A 27951-nucleotide genomic window follows, 5' to 3' on the forward strand; every position below is an offset into this window, starting at 1 on the left:
CTAAATCCATCTTTATCAGCTCTCTTATGTGTTCCGGAGCACTGAGTGAATTCATTTTCCCCTCTCCTGGAGTCCAGAAAAATAGCTCCTCAAGTAATGAACATGGAGGCCATTCCTTATCCTGAGCCTGTTTCTGTTTTTATGTCCCATAACTGGAGCCATGAGCAAGTCTTAAGGGACAAAAGAGAAATGTATTACTTTTTATCACTACTTGCCATCACCTCATACAGGCATTTCACTCATAATTACTCAGAACAAATGCACTTTTCCGAATAAAACTATTGCAGATGGAAGTGTGAGCACAATCTCATGGGTGATATTTCAGGGGCGTTTGAGTGGCTGTAACCAGCAAAGAACAAGTAAGAAAAGTTATACCCCCATAGTCCCTTCTAACTGTGTGGTTAGATTGAATTACTTTAGAATAATTGTCCTAGGTCAGTGGTTTGCAGAGGGGGGCATTTTGTCCCCAAGAGGGCAGTGGACAATCTGTGGCTACATCATTGGTTGTCACACTGGGATGTTACTGGCATCTAGTCGGTAGAAGCCAGGAAAACTGTTCAACATCCTACAAGGCACAGGACAGTCCCCCTTGCAAAAAATAATGATCTAGTCTATTGCATCAATAGTGCCCAGGTTGAGAAACCCTGTCTGGTAAGAACGAGTTTGAAACTACAGTGTCATCCTTTGTGTGTGAAGATCTTGCTGCTGAGATGCCAGGGCAAGTGAAGAGTGAGAACAAATTGGTACTGATGTCAGATGCAGCTGCTATTTCATCCCCTGGTGACCAGCACAGCCTGCAGGTGGCTGGAGTTTTGGTCACCCTCCAAGGTCTCTGTGGAGAAGCTAGCTAACCAGCATGCAAAGGTGTGGAGTTGGTACTCCGGCCACATTCACAGCTGTTCTTATCTGGAGAAGCCAGCCTGCCCTCTAGGTGATGAAGGCACCAGAGCTAGTGAGGCTCTTCCTAACGCCGGGGCAGAGCAACCTTGCTCAACATAGCAGAGGATCGCGTCATGTGGAAACAGACATTTTTGGAAAAGTTGAGGGTGCTCTGCTTCCTTAACTGTATGTGCTACCATGACTGAGATGGGGCCGGGTTCTCAATAAAAGGGAAATCCATGAAACAGTGACGGGAGAGTTACGATCAGGTTCTGGGTCCTTGGAGAAGGGTGTGGTCTCTGGCTTCTCTAAGCCTTGATGTCCTCATGTTAATGATGCTGTTCACCAAGCATCCCTGCTCTTTTAACTTCTGGGCAGATGGTAGGGTTGAGTTGCTGGCTTCTTTGTGGTCAAAGGTGGCATGTGGCTGCTCTGGCCAGTGAGGCTGTAGTGGAAATAATGGGCATCACTTCCAGACCAGGGCTTTCCTTGGCCTGTGTGGAGAACTGCCAGGGCACCTTCTACCTTTGGGCCAGACCAAGTGTTTACAGATGTGCACAGTCAACACCATTGTTTTAGATGCGCTGATTATCTCTGTCAGATTCATAAAGAAACTGATAATAACACTGCTGACATGAAGAGGGGGTGTAGAGGAGCTAGGGTACAGGAACGGAAGGCAAACTTTTCACTGTGTAATATCTGAACTTCTCACCATGTGAGAATATGTTATTTATTTGAAACATCATTAAATGAAACAAATCAAAATGCAAATCTCCAAGATCCTGGCTCAGACAAATCCCATAACATCCACCTCGGGGATAATGAGGAGAACCACTGAAGTCACACCTACCCATTATGGATATTGTGAGGATCTGTCACATTCTTTCATAAGCCAATAAGCATGGGTTTCATTTTTTATGTTAGGAGCCTTAAAAGGAGTATATGCTTACAAAGGAAATTTAAATTATTATGCACGATAAGAGGTTTCATTCTGGACATTAACGTGGAGAATGGAGAGAAGAACAGCTCCTATAGGCTGCATTTAGAGAATCAACGCGAGATGCTTTCTGTGCCTGCATTTCCTAGAAGGGGTTGGGGATATCATCAAAGACAAAGAGAGACAGAAAAAACTGTATAATTGGGTCACTTGTCTAAGATGTCCCCAGACGTGTCATGGTGATTTCTACACAATCACGTGAGCTGGAAGTTAGGACGAGCTATTAGTATGAGAAACAGTTGTAGATCTGGCAGAGAAAACTGAAGCCCCTGACGTTTGCTCGTTATTGGGATTTATTGTTTTGGATTCTGGAGAAGTGTCGGCTCAGCAAAAATAAGGTCACTCAAACCAATCCGCAAGGTAGGTGCTTCTTTAATGGAAAAAAATAAAAAGGAGAAGAAAAAGAAAAAGAACCCCCAATAATTTTCCTATGGTTGTAAAATATTATGAGATGAATTAGGAGTCAGATAGAAGTTTTCTTGGAGAATTTCTGATAAAAATATGTTGTTTAGACTCAAACAACACCAGTGCGATCCACCAAACCACAGAGGGTTGGGATGATGATAGCTTTCTATTTTTAAATTCAGTATTTCCAGTTTACAGAACACTAAAGGGTAGAGCATAACAAACACCCATGGACCTATCATTCAGTTTGTCAAATCCTAATACTTGGTCAAATATCCTGTAGTTTCTTTAAAAGAAAGAAAACACGACAGATAAAATTGAAGCCTTAACATACCAATTCTGACTATTTTCTTATCTCCCTCCCAGGAGGTAGCTATTCTTCCAAACTTGGTCATTCTGAGGAATGTATGTATATATATATATATATATATATATATATATATATATATATATATATATATATATATATGATGCTGTATTTATAAATAGAAAGCTATCATACCAACTCTCTATGGTTTGGAGGTAATAGTATTGATATTATACTATTATACTGTGAAGATCCATTTGCAATTAGCTTTCTCTTTAAAATTCTTATGCTTTACGTGTGTGCATGTGTACAAACACATATATGTAAGCATAGATACACATATACATGTATCTGTATGTGTGCACACATATGTACAGCCACATACATACAATCAGGAGTAGGATTTCTGATTTGCAGGACAAGCGCAGCTTCAACTTTACTACATATTTCTAAATTGTACCCCCAAAGGGTGATGCCGATTTACCCTCCCATCAGCAATGTGTGAGCGTTCCTCTTCTCTACATCGTCTCCAAAAATGCCTGACATTTTCATCTTGGCACATGTTCACAGCTGAATCCTCTTTCGTGAGCATCTTTCTAGGTTTTGGCAGACGTGTTACACACATTAAGTTCCTGGGAGAGGGCCTGGCAGGGCTGGCAGGGCTGAGTCAGTCAGAGCTCTTCAGCATCAGGCTTTTGGAGAGATTATTCCTGTTCCAGGGAGAAGACTCTCCTGATAAAATTTCTGGCACAGAGGATCAAACCATTTTTGCTAGTAATGGCGTCCTCTCTTGTGATGCGTCCTGAAGGCTCGACTTACAGAACACGGGCGCCCATTTGCTGGGTCAGACCTCATGGTGTGGGAGCTGATTGAAATGTTATTCAGCCCAACACAGAGAGGCAAGAGGAGAGAACTGGGAGGGAAGGAGCCTATGAAACTTTGGGAGAAGGAACGAAGCAGACATTGAGTGCTTTGTTTTACAGAGGGACAGGGGAAGTTGGGAGGGGCTGTTCTAAACAACAAGTCCATTGGAGGAAACTGGGAGATTGATGTATAGTGGCTTTTCATTGGCTGAGTTGTGATGGTCTCTCATTGGCTGAGTTGTTGCCAGGCGTAGAGAAAATTTTTCTTCCTCCTGCTGCAGGTGGTAAAGTAGTGCCATTTCCTGATGGAGATGCAGAATTTGTCTCTTCTTCTTGGGATCTGTATTGACATTTAGTGGTATGTGCATAAGAGCTCCCCTTTCTGGTCTTCTGATTCCATCTTAGTGAGGTTTCCCTTTATTAATTTTCACAATAGGAAATATGGTTTTCTCGGAATTGCAAAAATGTGAATGCATTTCTTCTTTTTGACTTTTCTGTGCTAAGTGTTATGCAACTAAAACTAATTATGCAACATAATTAAAAGATTATGTTTTAAAGTGGCTATATCTCTTTTCCAACTAGAGTTTGGTGAGCTTTTTTGGTACCTCTTAGTTTATATTTGCACTATGAAAACTGAGAGAGTTATGATCTTTTCTTAATGATTTTTTAAACCGTAATGAAGTAAAATTGAAGTAAACTAATAAGCACAATGTGTGCAGTTTGCTGTTTTGACATATGTAAACACCCAAAGCTACATCATCACAATGAAGATAAGAAATATCACCTATCGCCCCCAAAAGTTCCTCATACCTATTTTTACTCAACCAGCCTCATCCCCAGGCAGCTACTGATAGATTGGTATCAGTAGCTAGATACCAAGCTAGATTGGTTTGCTTTTCCCAGAATTTTATACCAATGGGCATTATGAAATCTAATTTGCATGGCTTCTTTCACTCAGTATAATGATTTTGAGACTCACCGATGTTTTTTCCTTTTTCTTGCCAATTATATACTCCATTATATGGACATACCAAAATGTGTTTTTCCATTCATCTGTCAGTAGACATTTGAGTTGTCTCTAGTTTTTGGTTTCAAAAATAAAGCTGCTATGAACATTTGTAAACAAGTCTTTGTGGGCATGTGCATTTTTTTGCTCTTAGGTAAAGAAGAGGAATATGTCAGTCATATGCTATATATTTACTTAACATTAAAAAATGCTGAACTGTTTTCCAAAGTTGTTGGTCATTTAATAGTTCCACCAGCAGTATGTCAGAGTTCCACTTGTATGGCATCTTTGCCAACAGTTGGCAAGGTCAGTTTGTTTGTTTTAAAATTTAGCCATGAGAATAGGTTTGCTGTGTAATCTCGTTTTGATACTAATTTGCATTTCTCTATTGTCTAATGATTTTGAACATCTGTGCTTACTGACAACTCATGTTTCTTTTTTATAAAGTGTCTTTTCACATTCTTTGTCCACCTTCTTATTGGGTTGTTTCTTTTCCTGTTGTTGATTTTAAGAGCTCTTTATAGATTGTCTTCATCTGATACAAGTGTTGTGAATATTTTCTCTAAGTTGGTTGCTTGCTTTTTTGTTTTCTTAATGGTATTTTAAAAAGATCAAAACTTTAACATTTTTATGAAGTCTAATACATTTTTTTTGTGATTCATACATTTAGTGTTTTATCTAAGAAATATTTCCATAGTCAAATTTGCCCCAAAAATGCCATATATTTTCTTCTATAAATTTTATACCTTTACAAGATTGTACTTAGTTATATGATACATTTATGTTTTATCTGTGGTATGAAATAAGGGTTTTTTTTTTCTAATATGGATAGCTAGTTGATCCATCACCATTTGTTGAAAAAACTTTCTTCTCTCTATTGAATTCCCTTGGCACCTTTGTCAAAAATCAGGACCATTCATAGATGGATCTATTTCTGACTACTATCCTGTGATGTTGATGATTATATCTGTTTTTTTTAAATGTATCTGCCCTGAGTATTGTAACTTTAGAGTAAGTCTTGAAATCAAGTAAGTCCTCCAACTTTGCTCTGGTTTGGGTTGTTTTGTTTTGTGGTTGTTTGAATTTCCATGAGAATTGTAGAATCAGTTTGTGAATTTCTACCAACAGCCTGCTGGAATTTGTACGTGGATTACACTGAATTTATAGATCAGTATGGGGAGAATTAACATCTTAATCATACTGAAGTTTTCCACCTCAGTGAACATGGTATACATTTCTATATATGTAGGTCTTTTTTTTTTTTTAGCATTTTTAAAAAATTTATTTTTACCTGTGTTGGGTGTTCATTGCTGGGCCCAGGCTTTCCCTCTAGTTGCGGTGAGCAGGGACTACTCTTCGTTGAGGTGCACGGACTTCTCATTGCAGTAGCTTCTCTTGTTGCGGAGCATGGGCTCTAGGTGCAAGGGCTTCAGTAGTTGTGGCACGTGGCCCCTAGAGCATGTGGGTTTCAGTAGTTGCGGCGCGTCAGCTCAGTAGTTGTGGCTCATGAGCTCTAGAGCGCAGGCTCAGTAGTTGTGGCTTAGTTGCTCTGTGGCATGTGGGATCTTCCCGGACCAGGTATCGAACCCATGTACCCTGCAATGGCAGGCAGATTCTTAACCACTGTGCCACCAGGGAAGTCCCTATGTAGGTCTTCTTTAATTTTTCTCAGCAGTGTTTTGTAGCATCCAAGTCTCAAATGTATCTTTTAGACTTATTCCTAGGTATTTTATATTTTGGATCTTCTATGACTTTAAAAAAATTTCATTTTCCAATTGGCTGCTGCAAGTAAATCCAACTGAGTATTTTTTAACCTTGTATCCATAACCTTGCAAAAATCTTTTAAAAAATTTAGTAACCATTTTGTAGATTCCCTGGGATCTTCTATCACCTGTAAATAGGGACAGTTTCATTTCATGCTGACTACCAGACCGATTTTCCTCATGTTATGATATTTTATTTTATGCTATTTTTTGTATCTTAAAATTATGTTATGTTATTCTATTCTCTATTTTAGAATTAATAGAATAATTTTTTTTTTTTTGCAGTGGCTAAAATCTTCAGAACAATGTTGAATAAAAGTACTGTAGTGAGAGCAAGTATCTTTGCCTTGTTTCTGATCTCAGGGGGGAAACAACTCAGTCTTTCATCGTTGAGTTTGATGTTTATTAAGGTGTAACATAACTGCCCATTTCCATTTTTTTTGGTAGGGTATCCTATCCTATTCCTATTTTCTTAGAGCTTTTATTATGGATAGTATTAGGAGTAGGGCCATTTCTAAGAAATCTGCTTAGAAAAGCTGCTGTGGAATTCCAGGCCGACTTGTCAACCTTCCCAATTTCCCATGAACCATCTCTGGCTCTGGAACATTTCCACCCTTGGCTGATAAACCAAATCATTCTAAGTGATGATTATAAAGTCCTGCTCTCTCTCCAAGGGGGAGAGGAGAGCTTGCAGATGGAAGCAGTAAATTAGCACACTAATCTGCCTTTCTGGCAGAAGGGAACCTAATGGGACAGAACACAGTCTAATCTCCTAGGATGGAAGGGGCCTCCACACTGTGATTTTATGTCCACATCAGAGTTTGCCTGTGAATCTCCCTTACGAGCCTATTCAATATTTACATTGCAGATGTAGCCATGCAAAACAGCCAGATTTTTTCTGGGTAGTGGGTTGGGACAGGGTATGAGAAGGCTGTCCTTGGTGCTGAATTTCAAGCTGGCTCTCACCTTTCTATTCCTCTGACCTGCCAAGTTTTGTGGAAATGGTCCCAGAGCTCTGGCCTCTCCAGGTATGGCTGCATCAGCTTTCATCTCTAGGAGGGTGTGCTGACCGACCCTGCTCGGCGTAGTGATGAGTCTATGGTAGGAGGAAACTGCGATTAACTTAGAAGAGAGAGGATCTCCAGGGAGGACTCACCATTCTGAATCCCCTCACTGTAAAGGGCAGTGAAACTCAACTAAGCAGGAACACTGGTCTATAGATTTCTAAGGCACTCACTGGGTCTCCTGTACCATCAGCTCCCACGGGCATGACTGTGGTCAAATGTTCATAAAATTCTCGTGGTGCTCAGCACAGGGCTTCACACACCGTCAGTGCAAGAATCTTACAATAAAATTTCCTGAGAATCAGGCGTGTAAGGTGGATGAGTGAATGGGGTGGGGTGTAAGCGAAATTTTAAGGAATAACAGAGACAGATGACCTAGAGAACACTTTTTCCATTTAAATAAAAGAGGCACCAGGACTGGTTCCAACTGATTGTTTCCATGTGGGGATAGGAGTGCAGGATGGCCAGAGCCTCCAATTGTTTTTTTTAAGACAAGCAAAAACCAACTGGCCATTTATAGAAAGTCCAACAAACATACAAGCAAGCAAACAAACAAAAAGCACATTTGCAACCTTTGGGGGTGGTTATTTGTCAATCCTAGCCCTCTTAGAGAGCACAGACTCTGCATTTTTTTTGTTTTTTTCATCTCTGAAGCCTCCAGAGCTGCTACAACAATGCTAAGTGTAGGGACCGCAAGGATTGGGTTTGGGGGTCCCCCGGGGAGTGGTTGGCAGGGTCCTTGCAGCATCTGTAAACGTGTCTCAGGGTCCTGCCATATTGCTTTAAAATCCTGTACAGGTGGGACCTGGTCTGGCTGAGACTTGAGGGTCTGTTACCCTCACTTAACAAGACATTGAAACAGGGCACTTGAGCCACCCCACAGCTGAAAGGAGGGTGTGAAATAGTCTCTGGGTCCAAGGAAGCACGTGCTGGCCCCAGGGCGTCACTGCAGGCGATGCTGGTGGGTGACTGCCCGCAGCGTCCTCAGGATAGTTGTAGGAAGATCATGAGGGGAACCCAGTATGCTGAGATTGAAGCCAAATCCAGCCTCTGCGCCCCAGCACCGAATTAAATCTCAGAGACAGGGTTTTGGGTAAAGTAGACAAGAATAGCTTCATTGCTTTGCCAGGCAAAGGGGGCCACAGCGGGCTAATGCCCTCAAGACTGTGGGTCCCAACCTGGAGGGGGGTAGTGAGGAGTTTTATAGCAATGGCTCAAAGAGGGCGTGGTCAGCTCGTGGACCTTCTTCTGATTGGTTGGTCGGGAGGTAAGTGGGAGTCGGCATCATCAACCTTCTGTGCATAAGTGAAAAGAAACGTCTAAAAGGATAGACATTAAACTGACAACACTGCTTACCCGGAAGTGACAGTGACTGAAGGAGAAAGGTCAGGAGCGACTGACTTCATCTGTAATGCTTGCGTTTTACAACACAAATGTAGTCATGCAATACTTCTGTAAAGAAAAATATTTAAAGATTAATACATTATAAAGAAAAAACAAAATATTTATCAGTTTAATACAGATTTTTAAGAGTTTAGATTAATATTACTTCAAACATTTCTCCCACAACAGTACCGTTAATTATAAGCCCTTTCTCATGGCCTGGAACAGATGAATCTAAATACTTATTATTTGCCAATGAACATTGTGAAGTATTATCGTGACTACATTAATTATAAAACAAATTGAAATTGTTAGGAAGGAGAAAACATTTATCTATGCTCTGTCGTGGGCCAAGAGCTGAGCTGGGTGCATTACAAACCGGTCTGGGGTCTACGTGCTTGTGGGCAGCATGCAGTTAACTTCTCCCACCTGACGGGGGTTTCAGTATCTGCAAAACAGCTCAGAGATATTGTTCTGTGTATCCCTTGAGGGGGAACCAGGACCCTGCCCCAAGGCTGCACTCTTGTCTCCTGACTGCTCCCCCCTTGTCTCTGCATACCCTCCCTTCCCTGATTAGCAACTGTTTGAACCTGCCCTTTGGAACTCAGGGAAGGTCATGGAGGCTGAATGAAGCCTATATCCTGTAATTAAGAAATGGGGGACACAGGAAGGCTTTTGTGCCCAGGAGCCCCACAGGGTCCTGCTCAGTATCAAGATAGGTTCACAGATTGTAGAGACTGGACCTCCCTGATTGTGGACCTCATGGATTCTTCCAATTGTAAAGCCCTCTGTGAATGTGCATTCTGATAAACCCCTGTATCGTAGTTCTCAACTGGGGTGATTCTGCCACCAGATCGGGCTTAGCGATGTCTGCAGACATCTTTGGCATTCTCCCTGAGGGTGGGAAGGTTGCTATTGGCACTCAATGGGTAGAGACCACGCAAGCACCCGACCCTGCAGAGGACAGCCCTTCGTGACAGGGAAGCGCATCTGGCCCCAGAGGTCAGCAGCACCCAGGTGAAGAGAGCCTGCTCCAGTCATCCCAAGACCATGTTATGTTGTGGTCACTCTGGTTAATTTGCATACAGGGACCTCGTGTAAGTGTTTATTCAGGTTTTTAAGTAGAACTCAGTGAAGACAATGAATTCAATCCTTTGATGAGAGAGCTGTAGAAACTCTCTGGATCATTCTGTATCTGCACAGGCTGGAATCAGTGTGTGGACCTCCAGCTTGCATGAGCTGCTTTCTGCATTGTTCCTTCCGCAAAGGGCTGAGCTAATTTCTCTTTAGTGTCAAGAGGTTTCCATTGAGCTCCACCATGAATCCTGTTCTCTAGGAGCGTGGACATCGATGGCCTGGTTTGGGTCTCAGTAGTGGTACCAGTTCCCATCCGGCCAACACTGTACTGACTTTTCCTTCAGCCACTCCAGCTGAGCCCGGACCACTTTTCTAGCCTAGAGGTTCAGTGCACAGACAACTGGCTACCACTTACTAGGCTTCTACCATTGGAGAAGCTGCGAAATGCCTGTGTATTAGTTTTCACATCTGCAAAATGGGATTGGTATTAATACCCAGTTCACATGTTGGTTGCAAAGATGACATCAGTTAATTCAGTGCCTAGAACAGTGCTGGAAAACGCTCAGTATATGCTCTTTCATCATCGCTATTATCTTCTAAAGGCAAGTTCTTTATCAGGGGAATTGCTGGCGAAGAATCAAAATAACAACACGATAAAATCTTACTATTTTGTGGAATTTCTCAACATTGTTGGGCAGACCCTCAGGCATCTTCCAGCGTGAAGTACCCGACGGGGGGGGGGGGGGGGGGTGTACTACTCTCTTACTTTAGCTCAGGTAAGGACCGACTTTGTAGAGTCCTGTAAGGAAGGCCATGTCCCTCTGGACACAAGCTAGGTTTGGGGGGAGAAAGCAGATATTTCTTCCTTTTTCTACCAATTCTACCACCTTCTGAAAAGTATGGACTTGGGACATACTTTTAAGAAAAAAATTCTTTGAAAAACATAGCTCTGAAAAGCCAGCTAATTTTAATCCTCTAATGAAGTTTTCTAGACCTAAAGGAGGGTTGTAATGTGTGCCTGGAGGGAAATTATAAAAAAGGAGACAGAGCAGTCTCTGCCTGCGGCCTGCTGAGCCAGCAGCACGGCCATGCAAATAACAATCAGAGAATCATTAGGAGCTGGGGCTGAGAGAAGGAGAAATCCGTTAGCGTTCTTTCCTCTTTGGGACTGAACCCTGCTTTGGTGATGAATAATTGTCCCGCTGAGAATGAGTCTTGGAAAGGCTCCTTGTCTCTCCAGAGACCTTTCAGAGGGCAGCCCTGAGCCCACTGCTTTAAGGAGAAGTCTCCAGTCTCTTCTTAATACTTGTCGACTGAAAACAAGAAAGCACAACCTAAAAGTTGAGACTCATGTTTTCCTTGGCAGACAGCACTGAGGACTTAAGCCCAGGACACAGCGTCTCAGAGAGCTCTGAGGGACCGCTCTGAAGAGGCAAGGGGGAAGTCAGGATGTGCAGGAGTTTTTGCAATAAAGGCCAGGTCATCGGAACATCGAAAGATTACTGTTCATGAAAGAAAATCAGATATCTCATGTTAAGGAATTTAGCACTCTTCTATGTGTGGGAAGATGCAAGAGTCTAGGCTCACTGAAATCATTCCTTTGATGTGCACCTCAGCTCTCTGGGGCCAGTGTCCTGTGCTTTCTCATCCCGAGTCTCCTCAGGGTGCATGTCGAGGGGAGACTGCAGTGGCCGACGGCTTGTTGGAGGGGCATCTTGTTTCTTTTTTTTTTCTTTTTGGGCTGTGCCTTGTGACTTGTGGGATCTCGGTTCCCCAACCAGGGATTGAACCCGGGCCATGCCGGTGAAAGCCTGGAATCCTAACCACTAGGCCACCAGGGAACTCCCCAGGGCATCCTGTTTCTATCCTGACTTCCCTCAGGGCTCACCACTGGGGCAGCTGTAATGTGATGGCTTGATGCCTGCAGCATGTTTTGTTTACCGATAGGGCAGGCAATGTTTTTCATTCACATACTCTCTACAAGCGTCTCTGAAGATGGAGAAATAACAGTTTCAGTTGGCAGGCAATTCCCATTCGTGACCACTGACCCTTATAAATGAAGCCCAGAGAGTGTGTTTGTCTTTTTCAAGGAGCATGGAAAAGCCAGAACTCAAAATAAGTGATAAGTGATGAGGTTTATTGAGTGAGTACAAAAGCCAGTGATACCTCTGCCACTTTCAATTCTTTCTATTAAGGAAGAAGGGATGAAGAACAGAGAGAAAGAGAGAGAAAGCCCTTGCGTCCTCAGGTCCTAACAGCATCGTCAGACAGGGTGAGTAGGATCTGCCCCAGCCAGCACCTTCCTGGGACGTTCCAGCAGGAAAGCAGGTGAGGATGGGAAATGGTACCTTGCAGTCATTCAGTAGGCTCTGAGCCAGCTCACTGTGTTTAATTAAACACGGATGTAGCACGTGATGTATACAAATCCAAACAGAGATGTCTGTAGGAGAAACAACAGCTTTTACTTAATACTTAGCAGGCACATTGCCAGCACAGGCTGCTGAAAGCTCGGTCATTCCATTACGGGCTGTTTTCTCTGTGCTAAAGGCAGAGGCAGGCAGGTTAGGAAGCAGATACTCCTGCCTGGGGCTGCGTAAGGCCCGATGGAGACATCTGGCCCGGTTGTCACTTCGGCTGTTGTCTGTCTCTGGGCAGGGCAGGTTGAAGAGCAGATGAGAGGCTTGCAGCCCCTCCTTAAGAGGATGGTTTGGGGATTCGGGAAAACCTAGCTTCAAGTGCCTGCTTTGCCCCTTACAGGCTACGAGCACTGGGCATGTATCTCCATCTCCCTGAGCCTCAACATTCCCAGCCGGTTCCGGGGGTGATTCTGCCCGGCTCAGAGGGCACGTCAGAGCCCCTGGTGCCTAGTGAACAGGATAAACTGTAGAAGGAGCCGTGTCGTTGCCAGGCTTTCGCTAAGCGCACGCGCCTGCCTCACTGCAGGGGATGTGTGTTTCAGGTTCTGAGGCAGGTGTGACCTGCAGGTGTGTTTTATTTGGCCCACTCAGCATATTTACATCTCGTGCATTCATTTCCAAGATTGGAGGTTAGGAATGTCACTTGTATTTGAGATTTCTGACTTGAGCTATTTCAAGGTCTGGTAAGTCTGAGCTCATCGACTCCCTGTCAACAGCCAGCTGGGGCTGAGAAGACTCTGCCTCCTTCTGACTGGGCACGTGCCCTCCGGTCACAGTGACACGGAGGCCAGCCAAGCACACAGGAATATTTACTATGGACGACAACAACCGCGCAGGGTGGGGACCAACAGGACCCCCATGTTATAGATGAGGTTGTTGACAGGGAGATAGAGATAGATAATAGATAGAGATGTTAGGTGGATGGTAGGTGATTAATAATAGATAGATAACACATAGATAGATAAAGATGTTAGATGGATGGTAGGTGATAAATAATAGATAAAGATGTTAGATGGATGGTAGGTGATAGATAATAGATAGATAGAGATGTTAGATGGATGGTAGGTGATAAATAATAGATAGATAGTACATAGATAGATAAAGATGTTAGATGCATGGTAGGTGATAGATAATAGAGAGATAGATAGATAGGTAATAGATAGATAGAGATGTTAGATGGATGGTAGGTGATAAATAATAGATAATAGATAAAGATGTTAGATGGATGGTAGGTGATAGATAATAGAGAGATAGATAATAGATAGATAAAGATGTTAGATGGATGGTAGGTGATAACAGATAAATAGATAGGTAGATAGATAGATAGAGATAAATTATGTGAAATTGGCTCACATGATTATGGGGGCTGAGAATTCACATGATCTGCAAGCTGGACACCCAGGAAAGCTGCTGCTGTAATTCAATAGAAGTCAGAAATTATGAGAGCCAAGGGAGTCGATGGTGTAAATTCCAGTCCAAGGGCAGGAGAAGACAGATGTCCCAGCTCCAGCAGGCAGGCAGGAAGGGGATCACTCCTTCCTTCCTCTTTTGTTCCATTCAGACCCTCAGCAGATTGGATGAGACCCACCCACCCACACTGGGGAATCCACCATTTCAAATGCTCATCTCATCTCACATACACGCCCAGAACTAATGTTTAGTCTGGGCACCCAGTGGCCTTGTCAGGTTGACACATCACATTTGTCAAGGACCAATTGGAAACTTTTACTGATGCAACTTTTAATAACAAAAATGCCATTACAGTCCCACTGCCTCTCAAAATCCACGCAGTGAAGCATGGCCCGATTTTGGAAACATCTGTGCCAAAATTCTTTTTAAAGCCTGCTGTCCATGTCACATGACGTCACCGTGGTCTGTGCATGTGGGGCTCGGCTGGCCTTCTAGCAGATGGAGCCGCGAGATTCTAGTTTGATGCCAGTGGCCACCGTGTGGTGTGTGTCCTTCGAAGGATGTCTTTCTCTCCAAATTGCCCTGAAAATTCAGACGTCTCAATAAGCAACTGACTTCCTTGGAGGGACATTTGTTTTGACCATCATTCTGTAACTGAAATGGCCAACTGTTTACATTTGACTTGGGGTTTTCTAATTTGTCATCTGTTTAAAGCCTCCTGGAGATTTCTGTTTCTGGATTTTGGCCTGTGATGTTCATCCCAAGGGCAGAGCTTACTGGAAGCTGTTGATCTCAGGTAGAGGCAGTATAGGTGGCCACTTACAAATGCCACTTTGCATTATTACATTGATTTATAATTTCCAAAGTGCTTGGTTACACATCTTCATATTTGATTCTCCCTTGTGAGGGGGGTGGAGAAGAAGTGATGATCCTTTTACTCAAAGTAGAACTGATAACTGGATCCTTCTTCAGACATTCTGTTCACTTCCCATCTGGGACATTCCTCTTTTTCTCAGTTCTTTTAAAAATGTTCTGTCGGCGGGGGGGACCTCCCTGGTGGCACAGTGGTTAAGAATCCACCTGCCAACGAAGTGGAGATGGGTTTGAGCCCTGGTCCAGGAAGATCCCACATGCCACGGAGCAACTAAGCCTCTGTGCCACAACTACTGAGCCTGAGCTCTAGAGCCTGCAAACCACAACTACTGAAGCCTGTGCGCCACAACTACTGAGCCTGTGCTCTAGAGCCCGCAAGCCACAACTACTGAAGCCCGCGTGCCTCAACTACTGAAGCCCACGCACCTAGAGCGCGTGCTCCGCAACAAGAGAAGCCACCGCAGTGAGAAGCCCGTGCACCGCAGCGAAGAGTAGCCCCCGCTCGCCGCAACTAGAGAAAGCCCACGCGCAGCAATGAAGACCCAACACAGCCAAAAATAAATAAATGAATAAATTTATTAAAAAGAATGTTCTGGGGTCCAGTAAAGCTGAAGGACACCTGAAAAAATGAACTATATTCATTTCCTCCTGCTGCTGTAACAAATTACCACAAACTCGGTGACTTAAATAAAGCAAATAATTATCTCACTGTGCTGTGCATTAGGCATCCAACATGGGTCTCATAGGGGCTAAAATCAAGGTGTCAGCTGGGCGGTGCTCCTTCTGGAGGGTCTGGGGGAACCCCTCTTCCTTGCCTCTTCCAGCTCTAGAGGCACCTGCATTCCTTGGCTGGTGAGCCCTTCCATCCTGAAAGACAGCAATGGACCCGAGTCCTTCTCAAGCGGCATCTCTCTGACACTGGCCCTCCTTCTCCCTCTTCCAGTTATAAGGACCCTTGTGATGACATTGGGCCTGTTCACACAATCCAGGATAATCTCTCCATCTCAAGGTCCTGAAGTTAATCACATCTGCCAAGTCCTTATACCCTGGAGGGGAACATGTTCACATGTTCTGAGGATTAGGATGTGGACACTGGGGCCGGGGGCATTATTCTGTTTATCACGTGAACTTAAACGGGTCTCATTACTCGTGAACTACTCAGAGCCTTTAATAAGCAAAAGGCATGTGGTCATCCCTAAAGGTGAGAGTGGTTAGTGGTTCCGCTGGCCACAGTTCTCAGACACTGTCCTCCTTAACACGCTGTCTTGTGTCCCATCACCCTCAGAAGGCAGCGCAGATTCCTTTCCATAGTCTGTGTGGCCCGTCAGCATCAGTCCCCTGCCTCCTACTGCAATATCCCCTTGAGACTACCTGCTTGTCCCCTACTAAGTGGCAGAAGACAATGGCTTTCTCCCACCTTGAGCATCCCAAGGTGCAAGCGATTTTTGAGGCAGATGATCCCCGCAAGCCTGGTGAGGAAATGGGAGTGAGACAGGGAAAGGGCCAAGGGCCAAGGGCTGTGGTCCTAACCAGCGGGTCACCATGCAGGTGCCTTCCACAGGGGGCGCTCTGACAGTCTGTGTACAACTCAGCTCTGCATTATCCCACCAACGGTGAGAAGCTGGGGTTTTAATGCACCGAGTCTCATCCGTTATTGGGTGAGAGTCGGCTGCAAATTGACCTCAGACAGAGTTTGGAGGGCGAAATATTAGGGGCCGAGATCTGTGAACGGAAAGAGTTGAGGCAGGATTGGTCAGAGGGAGGTATTGTTCTGTGCTGCAGAACCGACAGCTTCGGCCATTGACAGGGTTCCAGGTGGGGACCGCTGGTCAGTTTCCAGCATCAGGCTGGGAGGGCGTGGCCTCGGGAGGGCGGCTCTCAGGCTGTCCCCTCCGTTCCAGGGGAGGTCCCGCTGGAGGCTGTCCCCTCCTTGCAGGGACCCGGTTCCCCCAGGTTTCTGACTTGAATACCTGCGTAGGCAACCCTAACAGACAGCTGCTATGCTGCTCCTATGTTAGTGTGAAAAACACCCAAAGAGGAGGGAAGACTTGTTTCAGACCCCGTGGCGGCCTCTTAGGAGCAGAGGCAGAGAGCCTAAGTTCCCAACCTGCACAACTTCAGTTAATGACATGTGGCATTTGTCTTTGTCATCTCACAAATTGTCTTAAGAAAACAACTGAGGTCACGGTTTCTTTTTTATATATTAGAACCTAAAGTAATATGTCTCAGAAGCAAAACCCAATCTTCTCTAAGACAGCTTCTCTAGAGAAGCTATTGTGTCCCTTCTTGAAATAATGAGTTTCTCTTTCTGACCCGTCCTAATGAAACGGGCTTTGCTAAACCACCTGAGGGTGTTTGGAAGGGTCCAGTCCTCCAGCCACCGGCATCGCAGGCACAGGAGCGTTTGTGGCATGGCATCTTGGCTGCTGGTGGGGCCTCTGGGGCAGACAGAGGGGTCCTGTCCGGAGCTGTGACCTCCATGGGGACCAGTGCCTTGGAGTACAGTAGAGGCACTTGGGCTATTTCCTTTTTTTTTTTTTTTTTTTTTTCAAATTTTCAGGAATATTTTTTAAGAAATTAAGAAACAGAGTTAGAATTGGGGTATCATTTAAATGTTTGCATTTAACAAAGTAACACTTTTAACACACATAGAAAACAATGGTTCTTGTTAAAAATTATTATGGGTTTTATTAAAATATAGAATTTCCCCAAAGTGTAGGGCTGGTGTTTTGCTCCTCTGAACTGGTGTGTTTATGCCGGACTACTTTAGATTGTTCTCTCCCCAAACATGCAGATTGTATGTGGTGATAAGACCCCAGCAATGAGCTGTGTGCTGACCATGCCCTTGTCTCGGTTCTGTCCAGGCTGTCTTGGTAGTTGTGTGTGCACAGCCTGATTCAGAGATAAAGTACCCAACCTAAAGGTGATGAGCTTGGAAGGTGAGACCTGGGTCCATTGGTTCTTTCGACTTTAGCCGCCACGCAAGTAGGTTCTGCTCAGGGAAGCCCAGCTCCTTGGCCTGGGTGGAAAGCCTGGAATTCAGGGAGAGGTAGAGCAGCGCAGTGGCGGAGCGCCTAGTCTCCTGAGCCAGGCTGCCCAGGTTCAAAGCCCAGCTCCCGCACTTCCGGGTCTGTGATTCTGGGCGAGTTGCGTCGCCTCTGTGAGCCTCAGTTTCCCCATCCTCCAGCAGGGCTGATGATGGAGCCTACATGTGACAGTCATCGGTGCTCTTCACAAATATTTCTCAGCTGGGGGCACATGAAGTATGACGGGCAATTGTCACAAGTGGGCAAGTGTGACCAGACGTCAACCGTATTATCACTTCTGGGCTAGAATGTGTTTTTGCCATTGCCAGAAACTCCACAGTGTTGTTTCCACATGAAGGTCAACTTTCTGGATAGAGGCTGTTCCATCAGCCTGGTTGCTGACTTATGGACCTCACGCGCCCTCGTGTGTGTGTGTGTCTGTCTGTCTGTCTGTCTGTGTGAGAGACAGCCTTCAGCTAAACTGATCCACACATACGTAAGCGAGAAAGAAACCTTTGTTGTTTCAAGCCACCGCTATGGTAGGGATTTTTTCTTCCAGCAGCGTATCTTATCTACCTGTCTGATTTACCATCTCAGAGGACTTCAGCAGTATTCACAAAGTTAATGCTGGCAGAGGGCCAGATAGTGCTTAGCATGTGGGAATCACTCCAGATCACAATGGCTGTTAGTATTCTGGTCCGTTTGCTGGAAGGCTGTCTTCGCTCTGCACGGTGATCACAGCCTGTCACAGCTGGATGGGACACAGCAAGAGTGAGAGTGAAGTGCACTCTCCTTCCTTAAAGAAAAGTCTCTACATTCAGAACAGGGTAGTGAGCCTAATCCACAGTATATGCTCTGAAGATGCTGTCTGCATCCCGATTCCCTGGAAGGAGCTCTGAATGGGGAAGCTGGGGTCAAACACTAACGTTAGCTAAATCTGTGCTCTGGGGAGACCCTGTATATCTCTAGTTTTATCGTCCACCACTGTGATAGGAAGGGGTTAAAGTAGGGAGGTCTGATCGTAGGTGCATCCAGAATGCAGTTTTCAAACACACATGCTTATTCATACCAGAACAGCTGCTCTGTCTGCATGCAATTCTGTGAAAGCTTTAGTTTGATGAAAGGGGGACCCACCGTGGTCCCTGACAGGCAGAATTCAGGCTGGGAGAGCGTGCGCTGTGGGACCAGCCAGGCAGGCATTTGCATTCTGGCTCTTCTACATCCCAGCGGTGGTGTCCTTGTGAAGTTATCCAAATCCTTCAAGCATCAGTTTCTTCATTGACAGAATTCATTAAGTTCGTTATTCAGTGAATTATTTCTGGGTCCTTATGACATCCAAGCGCTGTCCTAGGCACAGTGGATAGAGCAGGAAACGAAACAAATGTGGTCCTTGACCTCACAGAACTAATAGCTTAGTGCTGTAGTATCTTTTTTTCTTTTTAAACATATGTATTGGAATATAATTCTTTACAGTGGTGTGTTTCTGCTTTATAACAAAGTGAATCAGCTATACATATACATATATGCCCATATCTCCTCCCTCTTGCATCTCCCTCCCACCCTCCCTTTTTGTTCTGCAGATCCTTTTGGTGTCTGATGGAAGCTGTAGACTCATCTCACATTAATGCTTTTAAATGCATAAAATAAAGCACATAACATTACAAAGGGAATGAATTATACTAGGATGTAGCTATCAAAATCTGTGAAATAGTAAAATATGCACTTCTTTATTACTATGTTACTATATTAGTAACAAGCTCTAGTGGCAGGTCTAATAGCTACTATAATTTTGAAGTAGTGGTGAGCATAACTGATATTTTGAAACATCTGTTATAACTGTAATATGATATGAAAATATCTTTAATTTCTCCTGGTGACAAAGTCATAGACACTGCTAATGCTACAATGTTTTGTTGCCTATATTTATAATAGAATATTTGAAGGAAATGTTACATTTACAGTAGAAGTCCATGGACATAAAATTATCATTTTTATTGCACCCAAGATTATGAAATCCATCCCTGGACTCCCAAGTGTCTTCAGGTTAATGACCCTTAGAGTGTGAGGAGGTACACAATAGATAGATTAAAAAATATATGCAATGGCAGGATTTGTAAGTATTATAAATACAAATAAAGCAGGAAGGGGGATACAGTGATGGGGGTGACGGTGGTACTTTATGAAAGCGGTTCTGGATAGCTTCTCGGATAAGGTGGTACCTGAGCAGAGAGCTGAAGGAAGTGAAGGAGTGAGCCATGTTTTCATCTGGAAGGGAGCCTTTCCCAGGGAGGGAGCAGGAAGTGCAAAGGCCCTGAGGTGCAGGTCGTGTTTGGTGTGTTGGGAGAATGGCAAAGGTGTCGGCGTTCAGGGTGGGGTGAGCTAGGGGGAGAAAGGGGGCGTGATCAGACCGTCCACATGGGGGTCGGCATACAGCGTGGGCTTACCAAATGCGGATGCTTGTACCCCCATCAAAGTGCTGTTGAGGAACCAAATATGCTGAGTGACCATGGACTTTGAGGTTTCCATGGGTGCTGACACCACCGGGACAGGGTGCCGCGTGGCGTTCCAAGTGGGACCACGCAGACTACAGTGCTTTAATCTGTGTCAAGGACTCTGTAAGAGGAGTTAAGTGCCCTTTCAGTTCCCTCTTTCTCTCTAACAGATTTTAATGGTTAGAGCAGTTTTAGGTTCGTGACAACATTGAATGGAAAGTCCAGAGAGTCCCTGAATACACCCCCGACACACACACACACACACACACACACACGCAGTCTCCCCGACCTTCGACATCCCGCAGCAAAGTGATGCTTTCGCCACCGTCTGTGGGCCTACATTATTTAGCCGCCACTGTCAACTCCGCTTCCTGTCATTTCTGGTTGTTAGCTCAAGGAGTCACAGCTGCTTACTTAACTGTCTTGGATAAGCGACAGGACCCACTTTCCACTTAATAGCCCTGTTCTTCTTTCGTGAAATTCAAGTTTCTTTTATTGATGACAAGTGATACTGACGTTTTCCATTGATGCGAAGGGAGACTTTATTTAAGAACACGTTTATTTAAGTGAAAATAAAGAAAGAAGGCAACTGAGAGGAAAATACGATGTGAGTCATAGTAGCCACACGGTGATGACAGAGCTGTCAACGGTACGTGGACGCCTGGGGTGAGGGGAGGGTTGCTGTGGGTGTACGGAGCTAGTGCAGCGGGCTGAGCATAGGTGTGGCTGCTTCTCCGAGGTGGTGTCTGCTTAGAAAATCCAGCCTCTTCCCAAAGCTCCTTCCCCGGATGCCACCTCAAGGATGGCCTGGCCCTAATCTAGGCGGCGGTTCAGCAGCTTTCTTTCCAGGCTCCCTGCTCTGATGAAGAAGCCCATGCAGGGGGCCCTGCTGCTCTTAGCACGGACATCCTCCCACGGGGTTGGTCCCAGCCGAAGGTGAGCCATCCAGGCCTGGGGTGGGGGGTCAGGGGTCACAGAAGATAAACATTCACCTGCTCAGGTACAGTGGTAGATGCTGGGTGGGGGTGAGAGGTCTTGTCTTGGAAAGGAACACACTGCTTAACACAGGAATTTGGAGGGTGTGAGGACTGAAGGAGGCTGCGCCCTATTCACTCTGAGGGTGTTTTTCTCTTCCACCAGCACCTCTGTTAGGTCTGCACTCCTGTCTACCTCGCTGTGTGACCTTGGGTGAAATACTCCCTGTCTCTGGGCCTCAATTTCCTTTTCTGGGAAAAGAGAGCTTGAATCAGATGGTTTGTTTCTTTCATTTGTTGTTGTTTTTGTTCTCCCAGTTTTTCTATATTCCCCACATACGCAATGTATCCCACCCTATGTGTATCCTTCTGCAATTTTCTTCATGTCTATAGAAATGTATTCAGAGAGATTAGTTCAAGATAGCAGAGTAGAAGGATGTGCGCTCACTCCCTCTTGCGAGACCACTGGAATCACAACTAACTGCTGAAGAACCATTGACAGGAAGACACTGGAACTCACCAAAAAAGATACCCCACATCCAAAGACAAAGGAGAAGCCACAATGAGACGGTAGGAGGGGTGCAATCACAATAAAATCAAATCCCATAACTGCTGGGTGGGTGACTCACAAACTGGAGAACACTTACACCACAGAAGTCCACCCACTGGAGTGAAGGTTCTGAGCCCCATGTCAGGCTTCCCAACCTGGGGGTCCGGCAACGGGAGGAGGAATTCCTAGAGAATCAAGACGTTGAAGGCTAGCAGGATTTGATTGCAGGACTTTGACAGGACTGTGGGAAACAGAGACTCCACTCTTGGAGGGCACACACAAAGTAGTGTGTGCATCGGGACCCAGGGGAGGGAGCAGTGACCCCAGGGGAGACTGAACCAGACCTACCTGCTAATGTTGGAGGGTCTCCTGCTGAGGCGGGGGGTGGCTGTGGCTCACCGTGAGGACAAGGTCACTGGCAGCAGAAGTTCTGGGAATTACTCCTTGGCGTGAGCCCTTCCAGAGTCCGCCATTAGCCCCACCAGAGGGCCCAGGTAGGCTCCAGTGTTAGGTCGCCTCAGGCCAAACAACCAACTGGGAGGGAACCCAGCCCCACCCATCAGCAGACAAGTGGATTAAAGTTTTACTGAGCTCTGCCCACCAGAGCAACACCCAGCTCTACCCATCACCAGTCGCTTCCATCAGGAAACGTGCACAAGCCTCTTAGATAGCCTCTTCCACCAGAGGGCAGACAGCAGAAGCAAGAAGAACTACAGTCCTGCAGCCTGTGGAACAAAAACCACATTCACAGAAAGACAGACAAAATGAAAAGGCAGAGGACTTTGTACCAGATGAAGGAACAAGATGAAACCCCAGAAAAACCCCAGAAAAAAGTGAAGTGGAGATAGGCAACCTTCCAGAAAACAGAAAACGAATTCAGAGTAATGATAGTGAAGATGATTCAGGACCTCAGAAAAAGAATGGAGGCAAAGATCAAGAAGATGCAAGAAATATTTAACAAAGACCTAGAAGAATTAAAGAACAAACAAACAGAGATGAACAATACAATAACTGAAATGAAAAATACACTAGAAGGAATCAATAGCAGAATAACTGAGGCAGAAGAACGGATAAGTGACCTGGAAGACAGAATGGTGGAATTCACTGCCATGGAACAGAATAAAGAAAAAAGAATGAAAAGAAATAAAGACAGGCTAAGAGACCTCTGGGACAACATTAAATGCACCAACATTCACATTATACGGGTCCCAGAAGGAGAAGAGAGAGAGAAAGGACCCGAGAAAATATTTGAAGGGATAATAGTCGAAAACTTCCCTAACATGGGAAAGGAAATAGCCACCCAAGTCCAGGAAACACAGAGAGTTGCATACAGAATAAACCCAAGGAGAAACACGCTGAGGCACATAGTAATCAAATTGGCAAAAATTAAAGACAAAGAAAAATTATTAAAAGCAACAAGGGAAAAACAACAAATAACATACAAGGGAACTCCCATAAGGTTAACATCTGATTTCTCAGCAGAAACTCTACAAGCCAGAAGGGAGTGGCGTGATATATTTAAAGTGATGAAAGGGAAGAACCTACAATCAAGATTACTCTACTTGGCAAGGATCTCATTCAGATTCAACGGAGAAATCAAAAGCTTTACAGACAAGCAAAAAGTAAGAGAATTCAGCACCACCAAACCAGCTCTACAACACATGCTAAAGGAACTTCTCTAAGTGGGAAACACAAGAGAAGAAAAGGACCTACAAAAACAAACCCATAACAATTAAGAAAATGGTAATAGGAACATACATATCGATAATTACGTTAAACATGAATGGATTAAATGCTCCAACCAAAAGACACAGGCTCGCTGAATGGATACAAAAACAAGACCCATATATATGCTGTCTACAAGAGACCCACTTGAGACCTAGGGACACATACAGACTAAAAGTGAGGGAATGGAAAAAGATATTTCATGCAAATGGAAATCACAAGAAAGCTGGAGTAGCAATACTCATATCAGATAAAATAGACTTTAAAATAATGTTAAAAGAGACAAGGAAGGACACTACATAATGATCGAGGGATCAATCCAAGAAGAAGATATAACAATTAAAAATATATATGCACCCAACATAGTAGCACCTCAATACATAAGGCAACTGCTAACAGCTATAAAAAAGGAAATTGACAGTAACACAATAATAGTGGGGGACTTTAACACCTCACTTACACCAATGGACAGATCATCCAGACAGAAAATGAATAAGGAAACACAAGCTTCAAATGACACAATAGACCAGATAGATTTAATTGATATTTATAGGACATTCCATCCAAAAACAGCAGATTACACTTTCTTCTCAAGTGCACACGGAACATTCTCCAGTATAGATCAAATCTTGGGTCACAAATCAAGCCTCAGTAAATTTAAGAAAATTGAAATCATATCAGGTATCATTTCCGACCACAGCGCTATGAGATTAGAAATCAGTTACAGGGAAAAAAACATAAAAAACACACACTCATGGAGGGTAAACAATACGTTGCTAAATAACCAAGAGATCACTGAAGAAATCAAAGAGGAAATAAAAAAATACCTAGAGAAAAATTACAGCAAAAACATGACGATCCAAAACCTCTGGGATGCAGCAAAAGCAGTTCTAAGAGGGAAGTTTATAGCAATACAAGTCTACCTAAAGAAACAAGAAAAATCTCAAATAAACAATCTAACCTTATATCTAAAGGAACTAGAGAAAGAAGAAAAAACAAAACCCAAAGTTAGTAGAAGGAAAGAAATCATAAAGATCAGAGCAGAAATAAATGAAATAGAAACAAAGAAAACAGTAGCAAAGATCAATAAAACTAAAAGCTGGTTCCTTGAGAAGATAAACAAAATTTATAAACCTTTAGCCAGACTCATCAAGAAAAAGAGGGAGAGGACTCAAATCAATAAAATTAGAAATGAAAAAGAAGAAGTTACAATGGACACTGCAGAAATACAAAGCATCATAAGAGACTACTACAGGCAACTCTATGCCAATAAAATAGAAGAAATGGACAAATTCTTGAAAGGTATAACCTTCCAAGGCTATACCGAAGGTTATAACCTTGAAGAAATGGACAAATTCTTAGAAAGGTATAATTTTCCAAGACTGAACCAGGAAGAAAGAAAATACGAACAGACCAATCACAAGCAATGAAATTGAAAGTGTGATTAAAAATCTTCCAACAGACAAAAGTCCAGGACCAGATGGCTTCACAGGTGAATTCTGTCAAACATTTAGAGAAGAGCTAACACCCATCTTTCTCAAACTCTTCCAAAAAATTGCAGAGGAAGGAACACTCCCAAACTCATTCAAGGAGGCCACCATCACCCTGACACCAAAACCAGACAAAGATACTACAAAAAAAGAAAATTACAGACCAATACCACTGATGAATATAGATGCAAAAATTCTCAACAAAATACTAGCAAACAGAATCCAACAACACATTAAAAGGATCATATACCATGATCAAGTGGGATTTATCCCAGGGATGCAAGGATTCTTCAATATATGCAAATCAATCAATGTGATATACCATGTTAACAAATTGAAGAATAAAAGCCACATGGTCATCTCAATAGATACAGAAAAGCTTTTGACAAAATTCAATACCCATTTATAATAAAAAATCTCCAGAAAGTGGGCATAGAGGGAATCTACCTCAACATAATAAAGGCCATATATGAAAACCCACAGCAATCATCATTCTCAATGGTGAAAAACTGAAGGCATTTCCTCTAAGATCAGGAATAAGACAAGGATGTCCACTCTCACCACTGTTATTCAACATAGTTTTGGAAGTCCTAGCCATGGCAATCAGAGAAGAAAAAGAAATAAAAGGAATACAAATTGGAAAAGAAGAAGTAAAACTGTCACTGTTTGCAGATCACATGATACTATACATAAAGAATCCTAAAGATGGTACCAGAAAACTACTAGAGCTAATCAGTGAATTTGGTAAAGTTGCAGGATACGAAATTAATGCATAGAAATCTGTTGCATTCCTATACACTAACAATGAAAGATCAGAAGGAGAAATTAAGGAAACAATCCCATTCACCATTGCAGCAAAAAGAATAAAATACCTAGGAATAAACCTACCTAAGGAGGTAAAAGACCTGTACTCAGAAAACTATAAGATACTTACGAAAGAAATCAAAGATGACACAAACAGGTGGAGAGATATACCATGTTCTTGGATTGGAAGAATCAATATTGTGAAAATGACTGTACTACCCAAATCTACAGATTCAATGCAATCCTTATCAAATTACTAATGGCATTTTTTACAGAACTAGAAGAAAAAATCTTAAAATTTGTATGGAGACCCAAAAGACTCCGAATACCTAAAGCAATCTTGAGGGAAAAAAACAGAGCTGGAGGAATCAGACTCCCTGACTTCAGACTGTACTACAAAGCTACAGTAATCAAGACAATATAGTACTGGCACAGAAACAGAAACATAGATCAGTGGAACAAGATAGAAAGCCCAGAGGTAAACCCAGACACCTATGGTCAACTAATCTATGCCAAAGGAGGCAAGGATATACAATGGAGAAAAGACAGTCCCTTCAATAAGTGGTGCTGGGAAAACTGGACAGCTACATGTAAAAGAATGAAATTAGAACACTCCCTAACACCATACACAAAAATAAACTCAAAATGTATTAAAGACCTAAATGTAAGACCGGACACTATAAAACTCTTAGAGGAAAACACAGGAAGAACACTTTTTGACATAAATCACAGCAAGATCTTTTTTGACCCACCTCCTAGAGTAATGGAAATAAAAATAAAAATAAACAAATGGAGCCTAATGAAACTTAAAAGCTTTTGCACAGCAAAGCAAACTACAAACAAGACGAAAAGACAACCCTCAGAATGGGAGAAAATAATTGCAAACAAATCAGTGGACAAAGGATTAATCTCCAAAATATATAAACAGCTCATGCAGCTCAATATTAAAAAAACAAACGACCCAATCAAAAAAAAGGCAGAAGACCTAAATAGACATTTCTCCAAAGAAGACATACAGATGGCCAAGAAGCACATGAAAAGCTGCTCAACATCACTAATATTAGAGAAATGCAAATCAAAACTACCATGAGGTATCACCTCACACCAGTTAGAATGGGCATCATCATCAGAAGATCTACAAACAACAAATGCTAGAGAGGGTGTGGAGAAAAGGGAACCCTCTTGCTCTGTTGGTGGGAATGTACATTGATACAGCCACTATGGAGAACAATATGGAGGTTCCTTAAAAAACTAAAAATAGAATTACCATATGACCCAGCAATCCCACTACTGGGCATATACCCAGAGAAGACCATACTTCAAAAAGACACATGCACCCCAATGTTCACTGCAGCACTATTTACAATAGCCAGGTCATGGGAGCAACCTAAATGCCCATCGACAGACGAATGGATAAAGAAGATGTGGTACATATATGCAATGGAATATTACTCAGCCATAAAAAGGAACGAAATTGAGTCATTTGTTGAGACGTGGATGGATCTAGAGACTGTCATACAGAGTGAAGCAAGTCAGAAAGAGAAAAACAAATATCACATATTAACGCATATATGTGGAACCTAGAAAAATGGTACAGATGAACTGGTTTGCAGGGCAGAAATAGAGACACAGATGTAGAGAACAAACATATGGACACCAAGGAGGGAAAGCGGCGGGGGGCGGGGTGGTGGTGGGATGAATTGGGCGATTGGGATGGACATGTATACAGTGATGTGTATAAAATTGATGACTGATGAGAACCTGCTGTATAAAAAAATAAATAATATAAAATTAAAAAAAAAGAGAAATATATGCAGACATCTGCATATATATGTGTATACACACCACACACATACACATTTACAGGGTTTCATTGTTTCTGATATTTATTTTTTATTTATTTTTGTACAAAAATGGTGCAGAGAAGAAGCAGCTGGTCCCCTGAGGGGCAGATCAGACTTGGGCTCCAGGGGTGGTGATGGAGGGGGGCGCAGAGCAGTGACAGCTCAGGTCCCACAGGTGGCAGTGCGCCATGGCATCCCAATCCTGGGGAGGGGGGCAGAGCAGCCTCTGGGGCTCTGTGGGCAGGTCCCAGCACAGCCCCAGCTCCAGCCCCAGAGAGAAGACCCAGAGGCAAGGACTCACCTGCTCTGTCATCTGGGCTCAGCCTTGGTGAGGACTGGGGCCTTGGTGGGTCCTCGGTAGCAAAGGCCACAAATGTCCATGGTGCTGAGACTGGTGGGGTTCCCCTTCCCCCTTTTCCCTGTGGGTGAAATCCCTCCAAGGGGATCTCTCTTGGCATTGAGTGGCTCTGGGCTGGCGGTGGGGTGACACAGGTAAAATGCTTCCTTGGCTTTTCTACACAGCCATTCTGGGTTTTGAATTCTGCAGCATTTCTACTGCTTCTTTGTTGTAGCCCAGAGCTTTCCCAGAGCTATTTTTTGTT

General features: G+C 43.6%; 1 long non-coding RNA gene across 9 annotated transcripts in view; it reads left to right on the top strand.

Annotated features, from left to right (window-relative positions):
* Positions 1-27951, top strand: part of LOC309610399 — a 216037-nt gene that overhangs the window by 49168 nt on the left and 138918 nt on the right. For 6 of the 9 annotated variants that reach the window (XR_014233887.1, XR_014233888.1, XR_014233889.1 and 3 more), the window contains exon 3: positions 11940-12072. The exons of 1 other annotated variant lie outside the window; for it this stretch is intronic. This is a non-coding gene — a long non-coding RNA (uncharacterized lncRNA). The remainder of the gene's footprint in view (positions 1-11939; positions 12073-27951) is intronic. 2 more of the 9 variants (XR_014233893.1, XR_014233894.1) reach the window with 1 other exon arrangement.

The sequence above is a fragment of the Balaenoptera borealis genome, assembly GCF_965194805.1.
Source record: "Balaenoptera borealis genome assembly, chromosome: 14".
NCBI lineage: Eukaryota > Metazoa > Chordata > Mammalia > Artiodactyla > Balaenopteridae > Balaenoptera > Balaenoptera borealis.